The sequence below is a fragment of the Podarcis gaigeae genome (genome assembly GCF_964106915.1).
Source record: "Podarcis gaigeae genome assembly, chromosome: 3".
NCBI lineage: Eukaryota > Metazoa > Chordata > Lepidosauria > Squamata > Lacertidae > Podarcis > Podarcis gaigeae.
In genome coordinates, this window is record NC_139680.1 from 118,385,900 (window position 1) to 118,407,670 (window position 21,771).

Sequence of the window (21,771 nt, forward strand, 5' to 3'; positions counted from 1 at the left end):
TTGCTCCTGGGGCGTTCCCCTTGGGAACCCCCTGCCCCTGGCCACTGGCGCCCCCTTTTGTGAATCTTCCGATTCGCTGGAGAGGCTCATGGAATCCCTCAGACCACTGTCCCCTCCTACGCTCCCCTCAGATTCCTCCCCCTCGCTCTCCATCTCCCCTCTTCCCTGTGCCTCTGCTCCTGAGCCCCTGACACTAGCTATTGTTAATAATAATAATAATAATTCATTATTTATACCCCGCCCATTTGGCTGGGTTTCCCCAGCCACTCTGGGCAGCTTCCAACACAGTATTAAAATACAGTGGTCTGTTAAACATTAAAAGCTTTCCTAAACAGGGCTGCCTTCAGATGTCTTCTAAAGTCTGGTAGTTGTTTTTCTCTTTGCCATCTGCTGGGAGGGCATTCCACAGGGCGGGTGCCACTACCAAGAAGGCCCTCTGCCTGGTTCCCTGTAACTTGGCTTCTCGCAGTGAGGGAACCGCCAGAAGGCCCTCGGCGCTGGTCCTCAGTGTCTGGGCAGAACGATGGGGGTGGAGACGCTCCTTCAGGTATACTGGACCGAGGCCGTTTCTTGAAAATAAATAAAAGCACACAAAAATACCCCCACCACCCTCCAATGAAGGAGAGCTTACCACCTTCAGAGGTCGTCCGTTCCACTCCTGAACAGCTTTTACCATCAAAAAGTTCTTCCTAATGTTGATTTGGAATCTCCTTCCTTGTAATTTGAACCCACTGGTTTGAGTCCTATCCTCTACACACAGATTTGTTTGAACTCACTATAAAAACCTGGATCAAATATGAGTGGGGCGGAGGCCCTCTGATGGCAGACTCAAAATACAACATTAGGCCGGGCTCCCTAGATTTCATCCAACTTTGGCAAGATGTCAGGACGCCACATGATTAGAGCAGAAGAGCAGCTGCAATTTTCTGAGCTCGAACTTTACAAACCATTTCAGCCTTTGTCTGCCTCAGATCTTGCACCTTTTGAAACAAGCAGCTTACATGGGTTTCTGCCACCTTAGATGCAAATGACACGGAAAAGCACATTGCGGGAAGGGGGCAGAATATTTGCACTCTATAAATTTAAAATAAGAGAAAAAGGGAAGGAAACGTTGCGGTAATCCTCTGAAAGGCAGCAGACTTAAGGGATGGAGAGCGATTCTTCACATATGACATAATTAGCTGGTGGAATTTATCGCAAGCCATGATGGACACAAGCAGCTTTCTTTCAAGAGAGAGGGAGAGAGGAGAGCATTTTTGTGCGAATAGGCCAGCAGTGTGCCAAATTTAGACAGCAAGGGCACGCAAGACAGCCATTCTTGGTAGTCGCCCCAGAATGGTGGAAGACTCTTCCCTTGGAGCAAAGGTGAGGAACCTCAAGCCCAGGGGATGAATGCAGTCCCCCAGGCTTCTCTATCTGGTGCTAAGAACTGCCCCCATGAGTCCTTTAGGCTGAGTGGAACCTGTCCTTGCAATAGGATCAACCCCTTTGCTTGCCACTCTCTCGCTCCCTCCCTCTCTCTCTCTCCTCCACCCCTCTGCGTAGAAACAGATGACTTTTTTGGTGAACTACCTTGGAATGCAGTCTACTGTACAAAAGTACAAGTCACACCCTTTGCTTCTTTCGCTTTTGCCTCTGCGACTACCCACCACTGGCTCGCAGCTCCCAGTAGGTGCTGGGCAATACATCAATATATCGCTCCAAACCAGTCTGAAGTCCACATTGTGATATCGGTTTCATAATTTTTGACCTGGAAATATATCACAAATCATGGTGTGTGTGTGTGTGTGTGTGTGTGTGTGTGTGTGTGTGTATGTGTGCTATGCAAAAATCACAATGTGGGAAAAACTGTGAAACCGGCCAGTGCTTCTCTCGATTCCTGCAATCCCTGCTAACTCTGACGGCTCAGCTCTCCCCGAACTCCTGCAGTGTGGTAGCACATCACAAGAGCAGGCGCTGGCAAAAATCACAATGCAGGGAAAAACCGTGAAGCCAGCCAATTCCTTATTCAGACACCGTAATGCAGTGATACCTCTTGTTACGTTTGCTTCAGGTTAAATCTTTTCAGGTTGCGTCCCGCGATGACCCGGAAGTACCAGAAAGGGTTACTTCCAGGTTTCGCTGCTCGCGCATGCACAGACACGCAAAATAACGTCATGCGCATGCGCAGAAGTGGCAAATCGTGACCCACGCACACGCAGATTGCGTTCTGCTCATGTTGCAAATGGGGCTCTGGGACGGATCCCGTTCGCAACCAGAGGTACCACTGTATTTTGGTATATCGCGATCCTTGGTGATATATCACAATGCTGAAAACCAGATATTGCCCAGCCCTAGCCCCCAGAAAGTTGCCCATGAATGAAAAAGGTTCCCCACCCCTGTCTTTGGGGTTCACCAAAATCAGAGCCTGTGTGCTTTCCAGAAACATTGTTGTAAGGGCATAAGAAGATCCAGCAGGATCAGGCCAGTGCCTCAACCAGTCTCTGCAGCGGCCAACCAGATGCTAGACATCACTGTCACAGTTCTCTGCCCACCTGCAACTTCCAGCAACTGGTATACAAGGCTACACTGCCACCTTTGCTTTTAGTAGGCCCACTGCCCACCATCCACCAAGACATTCACCACACACACACACACACACACACAATCTTTGCTACTCTGGCTAGTACAAGAACATGAAACGGAGGAGAACCTTCAACACCTAGGGCGATGTTGGAATAAACACCAGCGAGGTCACCGACCAGCACGTTGCTCCATTAATTCCCAGTATCACCCAGCAAAGGGCATCCATGTAAATTACAGAAGATGTCTGGAAAGAGAGAGCTGCTAGAGGGTCCAGGGAGAAAAAGGATGAATAGCTTTCTGGATTCTTGGCAGTGCAAGTTAGGATGTGTGCGTGGAAGAATGAGAACGGCTGTGGAAAAGAGATATCGAATTTACGGCATGCTATAATTTAAGAGAGAATGTAATGAAAATGCAATACAGATGCAATAAGGAGTAACAGCGGCAAGAATATTACTGGCCCAGAAATGGAAACAAGAACAAATACCAATGTTGGAGGAATGGAGAATGAAGCTGATGGACTATGCAGAACTTGATAAACTGACTGGGAAGATTAGATATCTACGAGATCAAAAGTTCATCGAGGACTGGGGAAAATTAGCTGAATACTGGGATTGCATAAGTGATAACGGAATAACGTTAGTGGCATTTAGAGAAGCTCTGTAACAGCATAAGAAATATTGTAAAAAAGCAAAATAGAAGAGGGGGGGTAGGTATAAAGGCAATACCAAAATTTGGAAATGTGTATTTAAAGAAATTAGAATTTGGATGATTGGCAGAGAAGCCGAAGGAAGTCAAAAACTGAAAAGTTTAATAGAAATTGTAATGTGGTATGAGTGTATGGAAAATTAATAAAATATAATTTTAAAAAAAGAAAGAAAATGCAATACAGATGGTACCCGACCCTGGCCAGATTGGCAAAAATGTACAAAAACTGTAGTGATGTCTGTTGGAGATGCAACAATGGGGCAGGAACTTTTCTACATATGTGGTGGGAGTGCAAAGAGATAGCGGGGTTCTGGGAAAATATCTATAACAAACTGAAAAAAATGTCCAGATTTTCATTTGGGGGGAAAAACCAGAATTCTTTCTCCTAGGTATCATGTCAGAGGAAATAAAAAGAACGGTCAGACCAATATTTATGTAAGCAACTACGGCGGCAAGGTTATTGATTGCTAAAAATTGGAAAAGCAGCAGTGTCCCAACTAAAACAGACTGGTTATCTAAAATGATGGAATACTTCCATATTGCCGAACTAACAGGGAGGATAAGAGGAGATAAGGTACAAAAAGTGAATAAGGAGTGGGCTATCTTTAAGGAATACATCAAAATTTATATAGAAAAAGTAGAATTTCTGACAGATACTGAGTGAATCCAGAAAATGATTAGAGTGAAAGGAGAGTAAAGTTAAGATAGAAGAAGAGATTAAAGAAATAATGAAATGTGTTTAAGCTAGTTGGAAAAATAAAGTAACGTAACAAGAACGGCTGGAAATCAAGTCACTTGGTGGGTGTCTGTGTGGGGTAGGTGTGTTGATATGTATAGTATAGTTAGGTATTATATAGAGTAATGTAGGTATGTTTTATGTTATGAAAAATAAGGTAGTGTGTTGTGTATGTGTATTGCGTAAATGTATATGTATGTGTTTTATATGTTAATAAAATAAAAAAAATTAAAAATGGATGTATGCATGCAGGAGAGACGAATCACCTCAGCCAGAACCATATTTGTGCTGTATATGTGTCCGTATTTGTATGCTGGAGAAGGAAACTGTACGTCAAACTCTGTTAAACCTTCAAATTAACAAGCTATCCTCATGGTGCCCCTGGGTCCCACTGCTACCACGCTGCCTTATGGAACAGACGAGGTTCATCGGATGTGAGACACAAGCAGCGCCTAATTGGTTGAGCCAACAGAAACAGCCTGGAGTGTGCTTAAAAGCCAGTCGTAATTTTAATGTCCTGCCCTCTGCCAGAGAAGAAGGTGACTCTTGTAGAGGGGAAATGCCTGCCCAACTCCTGTTCCCGGCCTCCGTGTCTGCTTCCCCCCCCCTCTCCCACAGGCTTCTTCTATGCTTAGGGGGGGAATGTCTCTCAACACCCCTGCTTGCTTTGTGTCTTCTGTCCACATGGCAAACGGTGGTTTGGTCCTACACAGAGAAACCTCCGCAAAGCCAGGTAATGCAACAGGCTCTCACACTAAACAGGACTTCTGGTATCTTTCAACGGTTGCCATTTTAAATATACACCGTATTTTTCGCTCTATAAGACACACCAGACCATAAGATGCACCTCGTTTTTGGAGGAGGAAAACAAGAAAAAAAAATCTGAATCTCAGAAACCAGAACAACAAGAGGGATCGCTGTGCAGAGAAAGCGGCGATCCCTCTTGCTGTTCTGGCTTCTGGGATAGCTGCGCAGCCTGCATTCGCTCCATGAGACGCAGACACATTTCCCCTTACTTTTTAGGAGGGAAAAAGTGAGTCTTATAGAGGAAAAAATACGGTAGGTAGTGATGTATGGAAGTGAGAGCTGGACCATAAAAAAGGCTGATCGCCAAAGAATTGATGCTTTTGAATTCTGGTGCTGGAGGAGACTCTTGAGAGTCCCATGGACTGCAAGAAGATCAAACCTCTCCCTTCTTAAGGAAATCAGCCCTGAGTACTCACTGGAAGGACAGATCCTGAAGCTGAGGCTCCAATACTTTGGCCACCTCATGAGACGAGAAGAGAAGAGAAGAGAAGAGAAGAGAAGAGAAGAGAAGAGAAGAGAAGAGAAGAGAAGAGAAGAGAAGACTCCATGGAAAAGACCCTGATGTTGGGAAAGATGGAGGGCACAGGGAGAAGGGGACGACAGAGGAGAAGATGGTGGGACAGTGTTTTCGAAGCTACAAACTTGAGTTTGACCAAACTGCGCGAGGCAGTGGAAGACAGAAGTGCCTGGCGTGCTCTGGTCCAGGGGGCCACGAAGAGTCGGACACGACTAAACGACTAAACAACAACATTAATGCAATAAAATAATACATATCAGGCCGGTAAGGAGGCCCCTATTTTAGATGGTTGCGCTCTGTTGTTACATTATTATTATCTGCCTTTTCAGTGGCAGCACCACACTCATGTAACTTCCTCGCCGTCAAAGTTCACCTGGCATGAAATTTGATGCTCTTCAGACACCGGGTGAAACGAATTGTGTTTTCCTAGTTTTTAATGGGTTGTCAAACTGCTCTTAGCGGTTCTCAGCATTCTGACGGCATTTAAAGATTCCCTTGGTGCTGAAATGTACTGTTTTAAATCGGTCTAATAGTTTTAGCTTTTGCCAATTGTTTTATTGTGATTGTTCCCAGTTAAGCTTTTGTACCAGAAAGGTGGCATAACTTATTTTATTTTTTAAAATAATAATAATAATAAAAGGATGTTTTGTACAAGGACTACAGTATTTCCCTCTCCCTGCTGGAACAGCCTTGCCTAAATATCCTCGCATTTCTGCTATCTGTTTCTATACCCAGGATTGGGATAAAAGAGCATTCCCTTTTTACGCTTGTATCACTGCAGGCAGAAAGTGCTTTTGGACGTGAAATTGCTTTACGCCACTAATCTTGAGCAGAAGCCACACAGCAGAGATTTAGAAGGAGCCGCCGGAGAATTTATCAGCCGCGAGATGCCAGATTGCATAATGCTGTGGCATGTTTCGCGTTACAAAAGACACACCGAGATTTGCAGGGTGTCTAGGATATGACAGCCACGGGGAGAGGACTGTTTGCTTCTTAGCTGGTACAACCCAGACTTCCTTAAGGCCACAAAGGGAGTAATTTTGGGGTCAGGCGAGAAAATAAAGTCCAGATTCATAGTCCTAATATCATCTTCAATGAGAAGCACTAGGGAGAGTCTGAGAGAGGGAGGGTTGCCCTATCCTACCCCATTGCACTTGAGATCCAATTGCAGCTCATTTTTGCTCTGCTCTTTAGTTTTATCTTCACAGACTGCCTCCTTTTTCTGCTTTTTGTTCTGCTTATCTGCTGGCTTTTAATATCCTTTGCATACTTTGTACGAATAATTTCACTCTTCCTTCGTACAGCGCCCTGGAATCCTCCTGACGAAGGGAGGCGCAGAAATATTTTAAAATACCGTATTTTTTGCTCTATAAGACTCACTTTTTCCCTCCTAAAAAGTATGGGGAAATGTGTGTGCGTCTTATGGAGCAAATGCAGGCTGCGCAGCTATCCCATAAGCCAAAACAGCAAGAGGGATCGCTGCTTTCACTGCGCAGCGATCCCTCTTGCTGTTCTGGCTTCTGAGATGCAGAATGTTTTTTTTCTTGTTTTCCTCCTCCAAAAACTAGGTGCGTCTTGTGGTCTGGTGCGTCTTATAGAGCGAAAAATACGGTAAATAAGACTGGAACTTGTCGACAAATATACCACTCGCATTTGGACCAATGGGTGTAGGTTCATACCCGGGAATTATGCGTGCATTTGCAAGGCATTAAGAGTTCCCCAGCCCCACCAGGCTTGCAACATTGTAAAGGTGACACCCACCCACCCACAGGCTCAGGAGGCGTGAAGGATTGGTTTCAAATATAAGGTGCTTCTCGAAATTCCAGATAAAGAAAAGAGCCATAAACATTAAAGCACCCAGCCCTCTCTCTGCTTAAACCAAGCCCCTAAACTAGACAGACCAAAAGCTCTTGCAGCCTCCATAAAGAGTGCCACTCCTGGGGGAAATCCAACAAGTTGTACTTTTCATAGAATCATAGAATAGTGGAGTTGGAAGGGAGCCTGACCCCTGCAATGCAGAAATATGCAGTCGTCCCATACAGGAATTGAACTTGCAGCCTCGGCGTTATCAACCCCACACTCTAAGCAATTGAGCCACCTGGGTTTTTGTAGCGTAACTGACAAGAAATGGTGCTCTCCAAGTGGCTTCACCTTGGGCTGCCTTCGGACTGTCACAATTTTGTGAGAGAAATGCAAGCGCACACCATGAATTTAGCTTTGAAAGGGGATGAAAGCACTCTGCACACCCCCTGGCACAACAAACCCACTTTAAAACAGAAGCTGGCTTTTTAATGTTAAGAAGGTGCCTTAACTCCCAAACCTAGATTTTGTGAATGGCCAGACAAGGGTTGCGAGACAGCATCTTAAAAAGCAGAGATATCACTTTGCCAACAAAGGCCTGTATAGTTAAAGCTATGGTTTTCCCAGTAGTGATGTATGGAAGTGAGAGCTGGACCATAAAGAAGGCTGATCGCGGAAGAACTGAGGCTTTTGAATTCTGGTGCTGGAGGAGACGCTTGAGAGTCCCATGGACTGCAAGATCAAACCTCATGAGAAGAGAAGACTCCCTGGAAAAGACCCTGATGTTGGGAAAGATGGAGGGCACAGGGAGAAGGGGACAACAGAGGACGAGATGGTGGGACAGTCTTCTCGAAGCTACCAGCATGAGTTTGACCAAACTGCGGAAGGCAGTGGAAGACAGGAGTGCCTGGCGTGCTCTGGTCCACAGGGTCACGAAGAGTCGGACACGACTAAACAACAACAACAACAGCAACAACATATAGGCAGGCCTGCACTTCTCAACCACTGCTGTTAACATATGCAGCTGAGAACACCCCCGGTTTTTGTTGGCCAAAGGAAAAGACTACTGCCGCAACTCCACCCTAGACAGAAATGTGCCCCTTCCCCAGAGTTCCGCCTTGCGGATCCTTTCCTTTAAGTTACCCAGAGTCAACCTTGAAGAAGAGATTTGCCAAGTAACTGAGTTTTGATTTATGACTGTTGAATTACAGCAATTACTTATTGATGTGGGGAACCTGGTTCACCCGTTGACCACAAAATCTGTTTTCGAAAAATAGGTGCCTTTTTTGAAAGTTCAGTTTTTTAATAGAGACAGTGACCGTTTTCGGTGTGTCTGATAGGTGTGTGGCAAGGGACGTGGGTGGCGCTGTGGTCTAAACCACTGAGGTTCGTGGGCTTGCCGACTGGAAGGTTGGCAGTTCAAATCCCCACGACGGGGTGAGCTCCTGTTGCTCTGTCCCAGCTCCTGCCAACCTAGCAGTTCGAAAGCACACCAGTGCAAGTAGATAAATAGATACTGCTGCGGCAGGAAGGTAAATGGCATTTCTATGCGCTCTGATTTCTGTGACAGTGTTCTGTTGTGCCAAAAGTGGTTTAGTCATGCCGGCCACATGAACCAGAAAGCTGTATGTGGACAAATGCCGGCTCCCTTGGCCTGAAAGCGAGATGAGCACCGCAACCCCATAGTCGCCTTTGACTGGACTTAACTGTCCACGGGTCCTTTACCTTATTCGTGTGGCACACCAAACCTGGAAGTGACCCCAAAACATCACAAAAAGGGGCGGAATGGGTTCTTTGCAGACTATACGGAATTTCACTTAAACATGTGGTGCCTTGGAGTGTAAAACCCAATCCATCACTCTGTCAACGAAAGTCAAGCTGAGACTCCAAACAATGCCACTGTGTTCTTCTGGTCGCTCTGCTGCACTGCACAGACTGGATGCGCTGCATAAGAAATGCCTTTGCCCATTACCGCTGTGTGTCTGATTTCACCGCTTGCAAAACTCCCCATGGCACCAACAAAAGTAGCGATGGGCATCTGCAAGAAGTACCACATTTTCAAGACTCGGGAAGCAACTGTATTGCTCCGCTGAGCACCTGGCAGGACGCAACTGAAGTGCAGCATTCTGTTCTGGGAGCCGCATTTCAAAGGAACAAGCTGGAAATGATTTTGGGGGGAGAGCTGCGGAAGATGACGTTTGTATTAAGGATCAAATCCCAATGATGTAACGATAGGCTGAAGGACCTAGGGTATATTTGCTGCCAAGGAGTGTGGTGGAGTCTCCTTCTTTGGAGGTCTTTAAGCAGAGGCTTGACAACCATAGGTCAGGAGTGCTCTGATGGTGTTTCCTGCTTGGCAGGGGGTTGGACTCGATGGCCCTTGTGGTCTCTTCCAACTCTATGATTCTATGATTCTATGATTCTATGATATTCGTCCTAGAGGAATGGATATTAAGGGAGGGAGTTGCTGACAGCTCCAAAATATTAGAAAGATCTCAGGATTTGAATCTGCACCGGGGCTGGGGCAAGCATCAATGGTTTGAAGTACTGGGCTGGGGAAGAGAAAACCTAATGGAAAAAGCTAAACCAGGCTAGCAAGGGAGTTTGTTGAATCTACTGCCTCTGAGGTTCCCAGGCAAATTTGGGAGGGATGTTTTGAGCATGCAACGCCCTGCTTCACAACAGTGTTAACCAGAAAATCCCTCTGGCTCCCCAAAGCTATTGTTCTACCCATGCATAAAAACCCATAATGGCTGATGATAATGGAGTAAGTCTGGGGGGAAAGAGCCACCATTTATACATTCATGTTCCCAATGCTTCTGGCACTCTGTAGGAGAAAGAACTTGCAACATTTTAAAGTCTCCATATTTGCAGCCTACTCAATAACTTCCAAGGGACGCGGGTGGCACTGTGGGTTAAACCACAGAGCCTAGGGCTTGCCGATCAGAAGGTCGGCGGTTCGAATCCCTGCGACGGGGTAAGCTCCTGTTGCTCGGTCCCTGCTCCTGCCAACCTAGCAGTTCGAAAGCATGTCAAAGTGCAAGTAGATGAATAGGTACTGCTCCGGAGGGAAGGCAAACGGCGTTTCCGTGCACTACTCTGGTTCACCAGAAGCGGCTCAGTCATGCTGGCCACATGACCCGGAAGCTGTACGCCGGCTCCCTCGGCCAGTAAAGCGAGATGAGCACCGTAACCCCAGAGTCGGCCACGACCGGACCTAACGGTCAGGCACCCCTTTACCAATAACCTCCACCACCAGGTCTTTTCCACAGGTTGGCCCCTGGTTCATTCCTCATGAGGAGCTTATGCCCACAAGTGTGGGACAGCAGCTAAAACCAAGGTATGGCTTAGTGCAGCGGTTTCTAAAGTGGGCACCCCTGTCCCCTGGAGGGTGTGGGATTACTGGGGGGGGGGCACTAAGAGACAGGAGGCACTGAAGATGTTCAGACTTTGGATAACTGGTGTCCCTGGATCACATTCATCAAGTTTTTCTGACTTAATTAAACTGAACAGTTTTAATAGGGTTTTGAACCAATGTGCTGCTCTGAATTGTGTTGTGTTATTATCTTCCTCAGTGGGCTGTGCTTTTTGTAGGGCAGAGTAGGGGGCACTGAGAATGAGTTTAGACAGGGGTCAGCAACCTTTTTTAGCTGTGGGCCAGTCCACCATCCCTCAGACCATGTGGGGGGCCGGACTATATTTTGAAAAAAATAATGAATGAATTCCTATGCCCCACAAATAACCCAGAGATACATTTTAAATAAAAGCACACATTCTACTCATGTAAAAACACCAGGCCAGCCCCACAAATAACCCAGAGATGCACTTTAAATAAAAGGACACATTCTACTCATGTAAAAACACTCTGATTCCCGGACCGTCCGTGGGCCGGATTAAGAAGGCGATTGGGTCGCATCCGGCCCCCGGGCCTTAGGTTGCCAACCCCTGAGTTTAGGAATCCAAGGGGGAGGCCGCCGGCCCCCCCAAAAAATGGAAACCGCTGGTCTAAAAGAATAAAAATTGTATAAGCATCGGTCCTCCATATCTCTCAATGACCATATACAGTGGTACCTCGGTTACATACGCCTCAGGTTACATACGCTTCAGGTTAGAGACTCCGCTAACCCTGAAATAGTACCTCAGGTTAAGAACTTTGCTTCAGGGTGAGAACAGAAATTGTGCTCCGGTGGCGCAGTGGCAGCGGGAGGCCCCATTAGCTAAAGTGGTGCTTCAGGTTAAGAACAATTTCAAGTTAAGAATGGACCTCCAGAATGAATTAAGTACTTAACCCGAGGTACCACTGTACTAAATAAATGGGGCGACAGTGACAAGACATAGCAGATGCTGTAAGAACCATGTACAACACCAAGCAAGCATGGATGACCCGGCCAATACAACAACAGCTAAACTTCCTGCCTTGAATTTTTTTATCCCCAGAGATCGAAAGCATTCTCTTGGCGGACCTACAACACACAGGGCAGGTTTGCCCAGCAGCGGTAACAAATGCGCCCGAAACAGAACGGTGCAAGACCTGCTTGCTGTTTTGGAGAAGACAGGGGTGAACTAGATAGAGCTGGCAGCTTTTACGTTTATTTTAAGAAGTATACTTGAGCCACAGGTGGGGGTTTTGTTATTTCTTTAAAAGGGGGGAGGGAGAGAAAGGAAGGAGCCTGTGCCTCCATTAACAAGCTCTTTGCCCTCCAAAGGGGGGTGGCGCGGTCTCTAAACCACAGCTTAATAGAACAAAATAAACAGCAGAAGAGATTTAAGAACCACACATTTGGAGCCTGTAGGAAAGCTGCCAAAAGGGTGGCTAATTTCGCAGCTCCATCTAGCAGCTATCTCAGCCCATTAGCCTTTCATTTCTGCCTCGCACCTCAGACTTTAAGTAAGAACCCATCAGCAAATCATTAAAGGGCTTTATCCAAGGCTCTCCTAATAGAGCTCTAATACTAGCTGGCACTGAGCAGAAAGCTAATTTCATATAATGGTCTTCCAGACGAGGCACAAACGGCAGGCAATACCCAGGTGACAAGATGTTCTTGCCTTTTAAAAAATTAGACCTCTGTACTCTCCTGGCAAGGAGTGGGGAGAAAAACGTGCCAACCCACTCGTCTGCACAGCATGCCCCAGTTGGCCTTTAAAAATATATTTTTTATGTATTTTTTTTTAAAAAAAACCCTGTGCCAATTCTGCACAGATCTTTCTCCATGAATCCCAGGCAGAAAAGAACAGCCGTCATTTGCACAATAACAGAGTCAATGAAAGGAAGCCACAACCAATTGATTGATTGATCAATTGATTTATCTATTGCATCTATATCCCACCTTTTCCAAGGGTGGCACTGTGGGTTAAACCACAGAGCCTAGGACTTGCCGATCAGAAGATTTGAACTGCTGACCTTCTGATCGGCAAGTCCTAGGCTCTGTGGTTTAACCCACAGCGCCACCCGCGTTCCAATCTGGAACTTGAAGATTGTTCAATTATAGTATCATAAGGCATTTACCCTGCACTTATTACTGGATCACTGCTCAGAGTGTTGTGTTTTTTTAAACTGAACTTCAACATCTTATTTCACACACTGCTTCTTCAGAAGCTACAGAGAAAGACTTGTTTTACCACTTTGGGCTCACTTCCTACAGAGGGAACTTATATCAGTATTTAGGGACACGGGTGGCGCTGTGGGTTAAACCACAGAGCCTAAGACTTGCCAATCAGAAGGTTGGCAGTTTGAATCCCTGCGAGGGGGTGAGCTCCCGTTGCTCGGTCCCTGCTCCTGCCAACCTAGCAGTTCAAAAGCACATCAAAGTGTGGATTCAAACCGCCGACCTGATCAGCAAGCCCAAGAGGCTCAGTGGTTTAGACCACAGCGCCACTCACCAGCCTACTGATGTACACCAGTTGTGGCTCCTGGGCTATGTCTTCTATGTTCAAACCTTGAACACGGGAAGCTTTAAGTGAGAAGAACGTATTTGACAATCCACTAGTGCATCTCTTCCTTCCCTGATGGAATCCCTACCACTCCCAAGCTGCCATGTGGGGTGATACAACACCGGTGTTTGAAATTAGCCAGGAGCCAGGCACATTTTCCACCTGGTTTTCGACCACTTGAGACCAAGATGCCTGGGCGCCAGGATGGTAACTGAGGTCTCCACCATCTGGAGCTGCATGCCTGGGAATCCTTGGATCTTGACTTTTCACATACTAGCAGCACGTCCTGTAGAATTCTATCCATTCTGTTTTTATCTGCGCAATCAGAATGAATTACAGGAACCAAAAAGTCATATTGAACAATAAAACTTTTGAGCCGCCTCGCCCAAAAAGGGCAACTAGACATTCCGCTTTAGTGGCTGTAACCCTGGTTTAAGGAGCCCAACACAGATCTGTTAAGCATGGCAGTAGATGCCATCTGCGAGCTACTGGGTCCATTTCAAAACGTTGGTACTAATCTACAAAGCCCTGACTCAAATACTTAAAAGAGCATAGGGGACACCCTGCTTGTGGTCCTCTCTATGGGTACTGTCTGTGGGGCAGTGGCACAAGACAGGGCCTTCTCGGTGGTGGCTCCGTCTGTGGAATTCCCTCTCTGTGCAAATTCAGTTGTTCCCCATGATGCTATCATTTCAGCGCTGACTTTAAAACGCTTTGTTTGCTCAGGGGTTTTCGGATCATGCCTGGAGCAGGGCTGAGTGGTTAAGTTATTGCTGCTTGCTACATTATATTTTTGTTGTTCTTGTAAATGGATGTGGATTTTAATTAGCGCTTTTATGTTGGCTGCATTTTATGGCCGTCGTTAGCTGCCCTAGACTCCTAGGAGATGGAGGGTGGGGTATAAAAAAATAAAAGTAAACAAAAACAGCTACAGCTGCCGCCTCCTCGCTTTTCAGGGGTCCATGGGCAGGGGACAGCCAGTCTCAGGACTCTGACTGCAGAACTCAAGAGCGGCCGCAGATCACATTTGGTTCGCTTGGAAAAGCTGCACTGACTTATGTACCAGCATGGGAATTGTGAAGCTCTGGTAATTAAGAAAACGTTTTGATAAGCTTTTCACTTTTATGAGGGCAGCCATAAAAACCTCCTCCAGACAAGGAGATCCAGCAGCAGTTGTGCTTGTGCAGCAAAGTAGGGTGGGGTGGGGTGTGTGGGTCTTTTTCCAAGGATGAGGGGTCCTCTTTAGCAAACCGTGCAGCACCCAGATAGAGGAAGCAGTGTGCAGGCAGCTCTGTTTAGGGGAGCTTTTAATGTTTAATAAACTATTGTATTTTAATATTCTGTTGGAAGCCGCCCAGAGTGGCTGGGAAAACCCAGCCAGATGGGCGGGGTATAAATAATAAATTGTTATTATTATCTGCGAGTGCTCATCTGTGGGGACCTGCAGGGACAGGACACCTCTCTGCTGGCTCTGGTTTCCAATGCAGAAGTCTAAAGACCAGCTTCAACGGTTAGCATGGTGTGGGGAACCCAAGGGCTGACACCCCCCCCCCAATATGTCTGTACGTCCACCTGCTGGGGTTCTACCGTATTTTTTGCTCTATAAGGCTCACTTTTTCCCTCCTAAAAAGTCAGGGGAAATGTGTGTACGTCTTACGGAGCGAATGCCGGCTGCGCAGCTATCCCAGAAGCCAGAACAGCAAGAGGGATTGCTGCTTTCACTGCGCAGCGATCCCTCTTGCTGTTCTGGCTTCTGAAATTCAGAATGTTTTTTTTTTCTTGTTTTCCTCCTCCAAAAACTAGGTGTGGCTTGTGGTCTGGTGCGTCTTACAGAGTGAAAAATACGGTACTTAGGTCCAGCTTCCTGACAGTCCTTGTCCACGCCCTCCGTGAGTGCTTTGGCCTTGCTAGACTATGTCCTTCAACAGTAATAGATTTATACAAATTATGCATGAAGTTTGCAGTATGCATAGCATGGAGAAAGCGGGCGGATACATGTTTTTCCTCCCCTTCTTGTAAAACTACAACTTGCTGTCATCCACAGAATGAACGTTGGGAAACTCAAGACGGATAAAAGGACGTCCTTCTTGACGCAGTCTCAAGAGATAAACTATGGAACTCACTGCCACAGGAGGCAGAGATGGACACCAACCTGGGTGTCTTTAAAAGAGAGACAAATTTGAGGGGGCGCTATGCTCTGCCTTCAAAGCTGGAGGCAGCATTGTCAGTTGCTGGAAACTACAGGAAGGGATGAGTGCTCAAATCCTGCTTGGAGGTTTTCCCCAGGCACCTGGTCAGCCACTGGGAGAACAGGATGCTGGCCTAGATGCGCCATTGGCCAGATCCAGCGAGCTCTGCTTATGTTCTCATGATAGTGCCCCCGGTTGACATTTCCATTCCACCTTAAGGAACAGGAATGAGATTGTTGCGTGTCACATGTCTGTTTACACACCAGCACAGTTTGCTGGGAACTTCCGTTTGTATATAGCTTTTGCTTTTGCTGTTCTCTCCGAGACTGGGGACCTAGACATGTTTCTTTGTTCTAATTTATGTTTAATAAATCTGTAGCTGTAGCATGACTTCGCCACACGCCTCACGCCTACTTCTGTGTGCGCAGTAAGGTAAAGGTAAAGAGGTACCCCTGCCTGTACGGGCCAGTCTTGCCAGACTCTAGGGTTGTGCGCTCATCTCACTCTAGAGGCCGGGAGCTAGTGCTGTCCGCAGACACTTCCGGGTCACGTGGCCAGCGTGACGAAGCTGCTCTGGCAAGCTAGCACCAGCGCAGCACACGGAAACGCAGTTTATCTTCCCGCTATAATGCGGTACCTATTTATCTACTTGCACTTAGGGGTGCTTTTAAACTGCTAGGTGTGCAGGAGCTGGAACCGAACAACGGGGATTCGAACCGCTGACCATGCGATCAGCAGGTCCTAGGCGCTGAGGTTTTACCCACAGCGCCACCCGCGTCCCGTGCACAGTACACTCTGCTAATTGCGTGCCCTGGCTTTTGAAGTCCGGGTCACTGATTTATGTCGTAGCAAGGGCCAATGAATGGAGACGTCCGAGCTGGGCTTGCCAGCTGGCCTCCAGGCCCTCTGCATGTCAACATGCTTATTTGGAGAGAGGAGTATGTGTGTGAATCCATGTGTGAACCTCTAACTTCTGTTTGGCTGGAGCGCAGCTTAGTGTACAACGGGTAAGAGTGATATTCATTGCTCTGCCGCCTTTGCCCACCACTAGGTCCCCAGTAAGGAAATCAGCCCTGAGTGCTCACTGGAAGGACAGATCCTGAAGCTGAGGCTCCAATATTTTGGCCAACTCATGAGAAGAGAAGACTCCCTAGAAAAGACCCTGATGCTGGGAAAGATGGAGGACACAAGGAGAAGGGGACGACAGAGGACAAGATGGTGGGACAGTATTCTCTAAGCTACCAGCATGAGTTTGACCAAACTGCGGGAGGCAGTGGAAGACAGGAGTGCCTGGCGTGCTCTGGTCCAAGGGGTCACGAAGAGGCGGACACGACTAAATGACTAAACAACAACAAAAGGTCCCCAGTTGTCAGGCTGGCTCTGGACATTGGAGGCTTCAGTTTGGACCACTTTGCAAGGAAGCTGATTTGAGGTCTGATGAGGAAAAACAGCTGAAGGTTGGTAACCATCAACTGAGTTGACATCTCAGGCCATATGTGTAGGGAATGGCCTTTTGCGATGCAAATCCAATCCGCCATCTGCAGGACAGACGGCCCATTACTCTGGGCCCATTATATGGGTCCAAAAATCCAATCACGCTGGCCAAGGAGTGACTGCGCCAACTGAAGAAACAGAAGGAAATCCTGTCAGGGTGGACATATCCACCCTAGCCTGCCAGGAACTACGTAACTATGGTTAAGAACTGGGTGGTACCTCCCTGATCCAATCAATGTTGAAAATTGCTTTGAAGCTTTGATCAGAAGGATATAAAGATTGAGCTCCTCAGGCTGCTTTGGGTTTTAGTCCCTCAAATCTGCTCTGTCCGAAATAGCTTGGTGAGTCATTTTTGCTGCTAGTCAAAACTCAGGGATCTGAGTCTCCTGCTGTCCTCCGGGTCTCTAACTTGCTGCAGCCAGAGTGCTTTCGAGAACTCTGCTTTAGTTCCTGTTTTAGTCACACTTCTTTGAAGTCTCTCAGCCCCACTCACCTCACAGAGTGTTTGTTGTTGGGGAGGAAGGGAAAGGAGAATGTGAGCTGCTTTGAGACTCCTGAAGGGGAGTGAAAGGCGGGATATCAAATCCAAACTCTTCTGAAACTGTTCTTAACCTGAAGCACCACTTTAGCTTATGGGGCCTCCTGCTGCCGCCGCCGCGCAATTTCTGTTCTCTTCCTGAAGCAAAGAGGTACTACTTCCGGGTTAGCGGAGTCTGTAACCTGAAGCATTTATAACCTGAGGTACCACTGTATTAATCGTTTCCTCCTGCTTCTTTTATAATAATCCAAATCTTTTTCATGTCTGTTATATCCAAAATGCACTCCTAACCCAAGTTTCAACGTGGCCAAGTTCTACTTCACCTTGCCAACAAAGGTCCGTATAGTTAAAGCCATGGTTTTCTCAGTAGCGATTTATGGAAGTGAGAGCTGGACCATAAAGAAGGCTGATCACCGAAGAATTGATGCTTTTGAATTCTGGTGCTGGAGGAGACTCTTGAGAGTCCCACGGACTGCAAGAAGATCAAACCTCTCCATTCTGAAGGAAATCAGCCCTGAGTGCTCACTGGAAGGACAGATCCTGAAGCTGAGGCTCCAAGACTTTGGCCTCCTCATGAGAAGAGAAGACTCCCTGGAAAAGACCCTGATGTTGGGAAAGATGGAGGGCACAAAGAGAAGGGGACGACAGAGGATGAGATGGTTGGACAGTGTTCTCGAAGCTACCAGCATGAGTTTGACCAAACTGCGGGAGGCAGTGGAAGACAGGAGTGCATGCTCTGGTCCAGGGGGTCACGAAGAGTCGGACACAACTAAATGACTAAACAACAACAACAATAAGTTCTACTTCTCCAGGACTGCACACAAGGGCTCAGAAAGGTGCCATTTTGCTCCTGTTCTACCTTACGGATGTACTTTTCCTGCAAATTGTGGCCTCCACATCTGTTCCATCTTCCTACTCTGTGTGTGTGTTTTAGAAACCACACTCTGCTCCTCCCTGCTCTGTGGCAATTGCCTCAGGCATAGGCTGCCGGGTGAGCCCAGAGCCAGCCACAAACAGCACTCCCTCCCTTATACATGGCCTGAGTTTCCATTTATTAGTCTTCATTCAACTCCAGGCCTCATCAGCTGTGGAGGAGGAAGAAGGAGTGTGCTGGGGAGACGGGTGGATTACTTGCCATAGCAATGCATCAGGGAGGCATATGAAGCAGCAATCTTTTCAAGCCCTCATTTATGCAAAGGCAAGGGCTAGAAGCTCGCTGAACGTTCAAGACAAATTCTGTGTTTCGGTCCTGCCAACTGCATGGAAGGCACCAAGGTGCCCCCAGGTAAACAGACAATCTCTACAAGGCACAGGTAAAATCCGCATCCGTCCAGCAGAAGGCAGCAACTTGCCCGTAACTACTGGGCACACCACATGCCAAAAGCTACATTCCAGAGAGTAAGAAGTAATGCAGGCTATTAACTTTATACAAGCTTCACAGGGCAACAATCTAAATCACATAATGTTCCAGCAACAGGCAATTCAATCGTTCCAAATGAGCAGTCGGCTGAACAATGGCAGTGTTGTGGGAAAACACAGACAGGGAAAACCAAAAATCAATAGGCTCCAATTATGAACTCTAGTAAAAGTGGAGTTTAAAGGGGGAGAGAACCAACTTTCCCCTCCCCCTAGTCACTTCACATGCACCTTAAATCTACGGACAGCTTGGTCTGTTGCTGCTGCTGCTGCTGCTGCTTCCATAGCTGTTCCAAGTCACGATGATCTCTCATTTGTGGAGTCCTAACTTCTAAGACTGAAGTGATAACAACATGGACAGAAGGATGCTGAGCATGCCAGTCGAAGGGATATACATGCACACATCGAATAAGGGCAAACCCAGGCAGCATTTCTGCTGGATCCAAGGCAGGGGAAACTGCTCTTGTGCTCATGTTCTGCTCACTGGTTTCCACAGGCACCTGGTCAGCCACTGGAAGAACAGGATGCTAGACAAGATGGGTGTCAGGTGTCCATGCAGAAGCCAGGCCCTGTGACCAATAGGACTTTGCAGGACTAGGGCCTTCCTAAGTTTGTTCTGAAGAGGCAAGGCGCGGCCTCAAAGGTGAGGCCGATTGGTAACTCACAGCACCTGGTGGCAAGAGCCGGTAAGGGCTACAAGGTCAGTCAGCATTTCTCTTCGGCTCTTTGCCACAGCAACACACTTCCTGCCTTGCTGCGTTTGGCTTCTTGCTTCCTGATCCTTGAACCTTGACTTCTTGACTCCCTGCTTCTTGATCCTCAGACCCCTGACTTCGTGACTCCTTGCTCCTTGCTCCTTGACCCTTCGGACCCCTGACTTCGTGACTCCTTGCTTCCTGACCCTCAGACCCCTGACTTCGTGACTCCCGGCTCTCTGACCCTCGGGCTCTTGGCTTCTTGACTCCTGGCTTCTGGACCCCCGTTCCTACTCCTATCCCACCATCTTGTCCCCGGTCCTGACGGCCCCAGCCAGGACTTCGATCGCCCCTGAACCAGACCGTGACAATGGTCCAGCAGGCTCTTCTCACATGTTCTTCTCACATGCAACAGAAAAGTACCAAGAGACTCAGAGCCCAAAGACAGGGCTCCCCTCCCGCATTTTTAACAGCATTGTGGAAGAGAGAATTTCAACAGCTACAGCTTGTTTAAATCAGTTGTTCTATGGAAGCAAACTTCCTTCCATCTGTCCTGAAGCTTCACAACATCAGTTTCACTTAGCGGCTCCGAGTTCTAAAGGCGAGAGAGAGCGAGGAACGGTTCTCACTGCAACCAGGTTTATAATTAAGGGCAGTGGAATCTCACAGCAGCAAACCTCATGCCTTGAGTGGAGAGGTTGAGGCAGAAGTCACGAAAACCTAATCCGAGAGTTTTGCCCTCAGGTTTTTCCTGAGTCGACGACAAGGCAGTGTCGCGTGCATTTTGGCTGTGAACCACAGGACAGAAATTTTAAAATTAACAAAATCATGTAGTTTTAATGAAAACTAACACACACAAGACACGGGTGGTGCTGTGGGTTAAACCACAGAGCCTAGGACTTGCCGATCACAAGGTCAGCGGTTCGAATCCCCGTGACAGGGTGAGCTCTCGTTGCTCGGTCCCTGCTCCTGCCAACCTAACAGTTCGAAAGCACGTCAAAGTTCAAGTGGATAAATAGGTATCACTCCAGCGGGAAGGTAAACGGCGTTTCCATGCGCTGCCCTGGTTCGCCAGAAGTGGCTTTGTCATGCTGGCCACATGACCTGGAAGCTGTACGCCGGCTCCCTTGGCCAGTAAAGCGAGATGAGCGCCGCAACCCCAGAGTCGGCCACGACTGGGCCTAATGGTCAGGGGTCCCTTTACCTTTACCTAACGCGCATGCACGCGCACACACACGTACATTACTGGGCTCCCAGAGAACACAAACCTATCTCAGTCCTTTGTCGCCGAAAAAGGAAGATAATAAAAAAATGAGTCACCTATAGGGTTGCTCCCTGCCTGGCAGCCCTCGTCCTCTCTACAAGGGGCTGTCTGCAAGGCTGGGTTAGAAGAATCTTACAGTTCAGGACCACCTGCCTGGCCAGTGCAAGAACAGGATTAAGCAGAGGTTGGAGGGCCATCTGTCATGGATGCTTTAGCTGAGATTCCCGCATTGCAGGGGGTTGGAATAGATGACCGTTGGGTCCCTTCCAACTCTAAAGCTCTGTGATTCTATGATGTGGGGCAGGGTGAGCCTCAATTAGGCAGCTTTTCGTATGTTCTGGAGGCTGATTGTTAAAAAGCGGCTGATGGATGGAAGCGGTGGCCGATAATGCAAAATGTGAGGCCATGATGGTTCGCCACACCCCTCCCAGAAGCAGTGTGCAAGAAGGAAAGATTTTGAAGACGAATTTAAAACAAAACAAAAAATAGGAGGAAGTTGGCTTTGTGAAAGGGGGTGGTGTCACTGTTCTAAAGAAGCATTGGGGGTGAGAGGTGGAGAAGGGGCTACAGGGGGCTCCAAACTAAAAGCATAATAATAATAATAATAATAATAATAATAATAATAATAATAATATTTTATTTATATCCCGCCCTCCCTAGCAGAAGCCGGGCTCAGAGCGGCTAACAACAGTAAAATGATACAACATTCTAAAATCATTTCATTATAAAATCAGTTCAAATCAGATTAATGGCAACCATCATCATCATTTTACTTTTATGCCGCCTTTCCATAGCTGAAACTATGCTCAAGGCGGCTTACAGCATGACAAGATTTCCATAATTACAAACATAACCGAAGTCATAGACAACAAATAAAACACATCAAAAAGTACACAACCAAATGGAAACAATTTCCACGTAAATCATAAGATCAAAAACAAAAGATACAACAGTAATATCAGTAACAGCAACAAGATCTCTCAACGCCCCTTGTAAACAATACTCCAGCCCAAGAATCCATTCAACAGCCTCAGCTTTTGTAGCTGGAGTCAGTCCACACTCCACTCTCCCAGGCCAGATGGGAAAGGGCCAGCAAGGCAGGATGAGGTCTTCC

At 47.2% G+C, this 21,771-nt stretch overlaps 1 protein-coding gene and 1 long non-coding RNA gene across 9 annotated transcripts in view; both read right to left on the reverse strand.

Annotated features, from left to right (window-relative positions):
* LOC310842216 overlaps positions 1-21,771 on the reverse strand; it is a 554,664-nt gene that overhangs the window by 532,535 nt on the left and 358 nt on the right. The gene's annotated exons all lie outside the window — the stretch shown is intronic.
* Positions 1-21,771, reverse strand: part of EXTL3 (exostosin like glycosyltransferase 3) — a 169,122-nt gene that overhangs the window by 65,436 nt on the left and 81,915 nt on the right. The gene's annotated exons all lie outside the window — the stretch shown is intronic.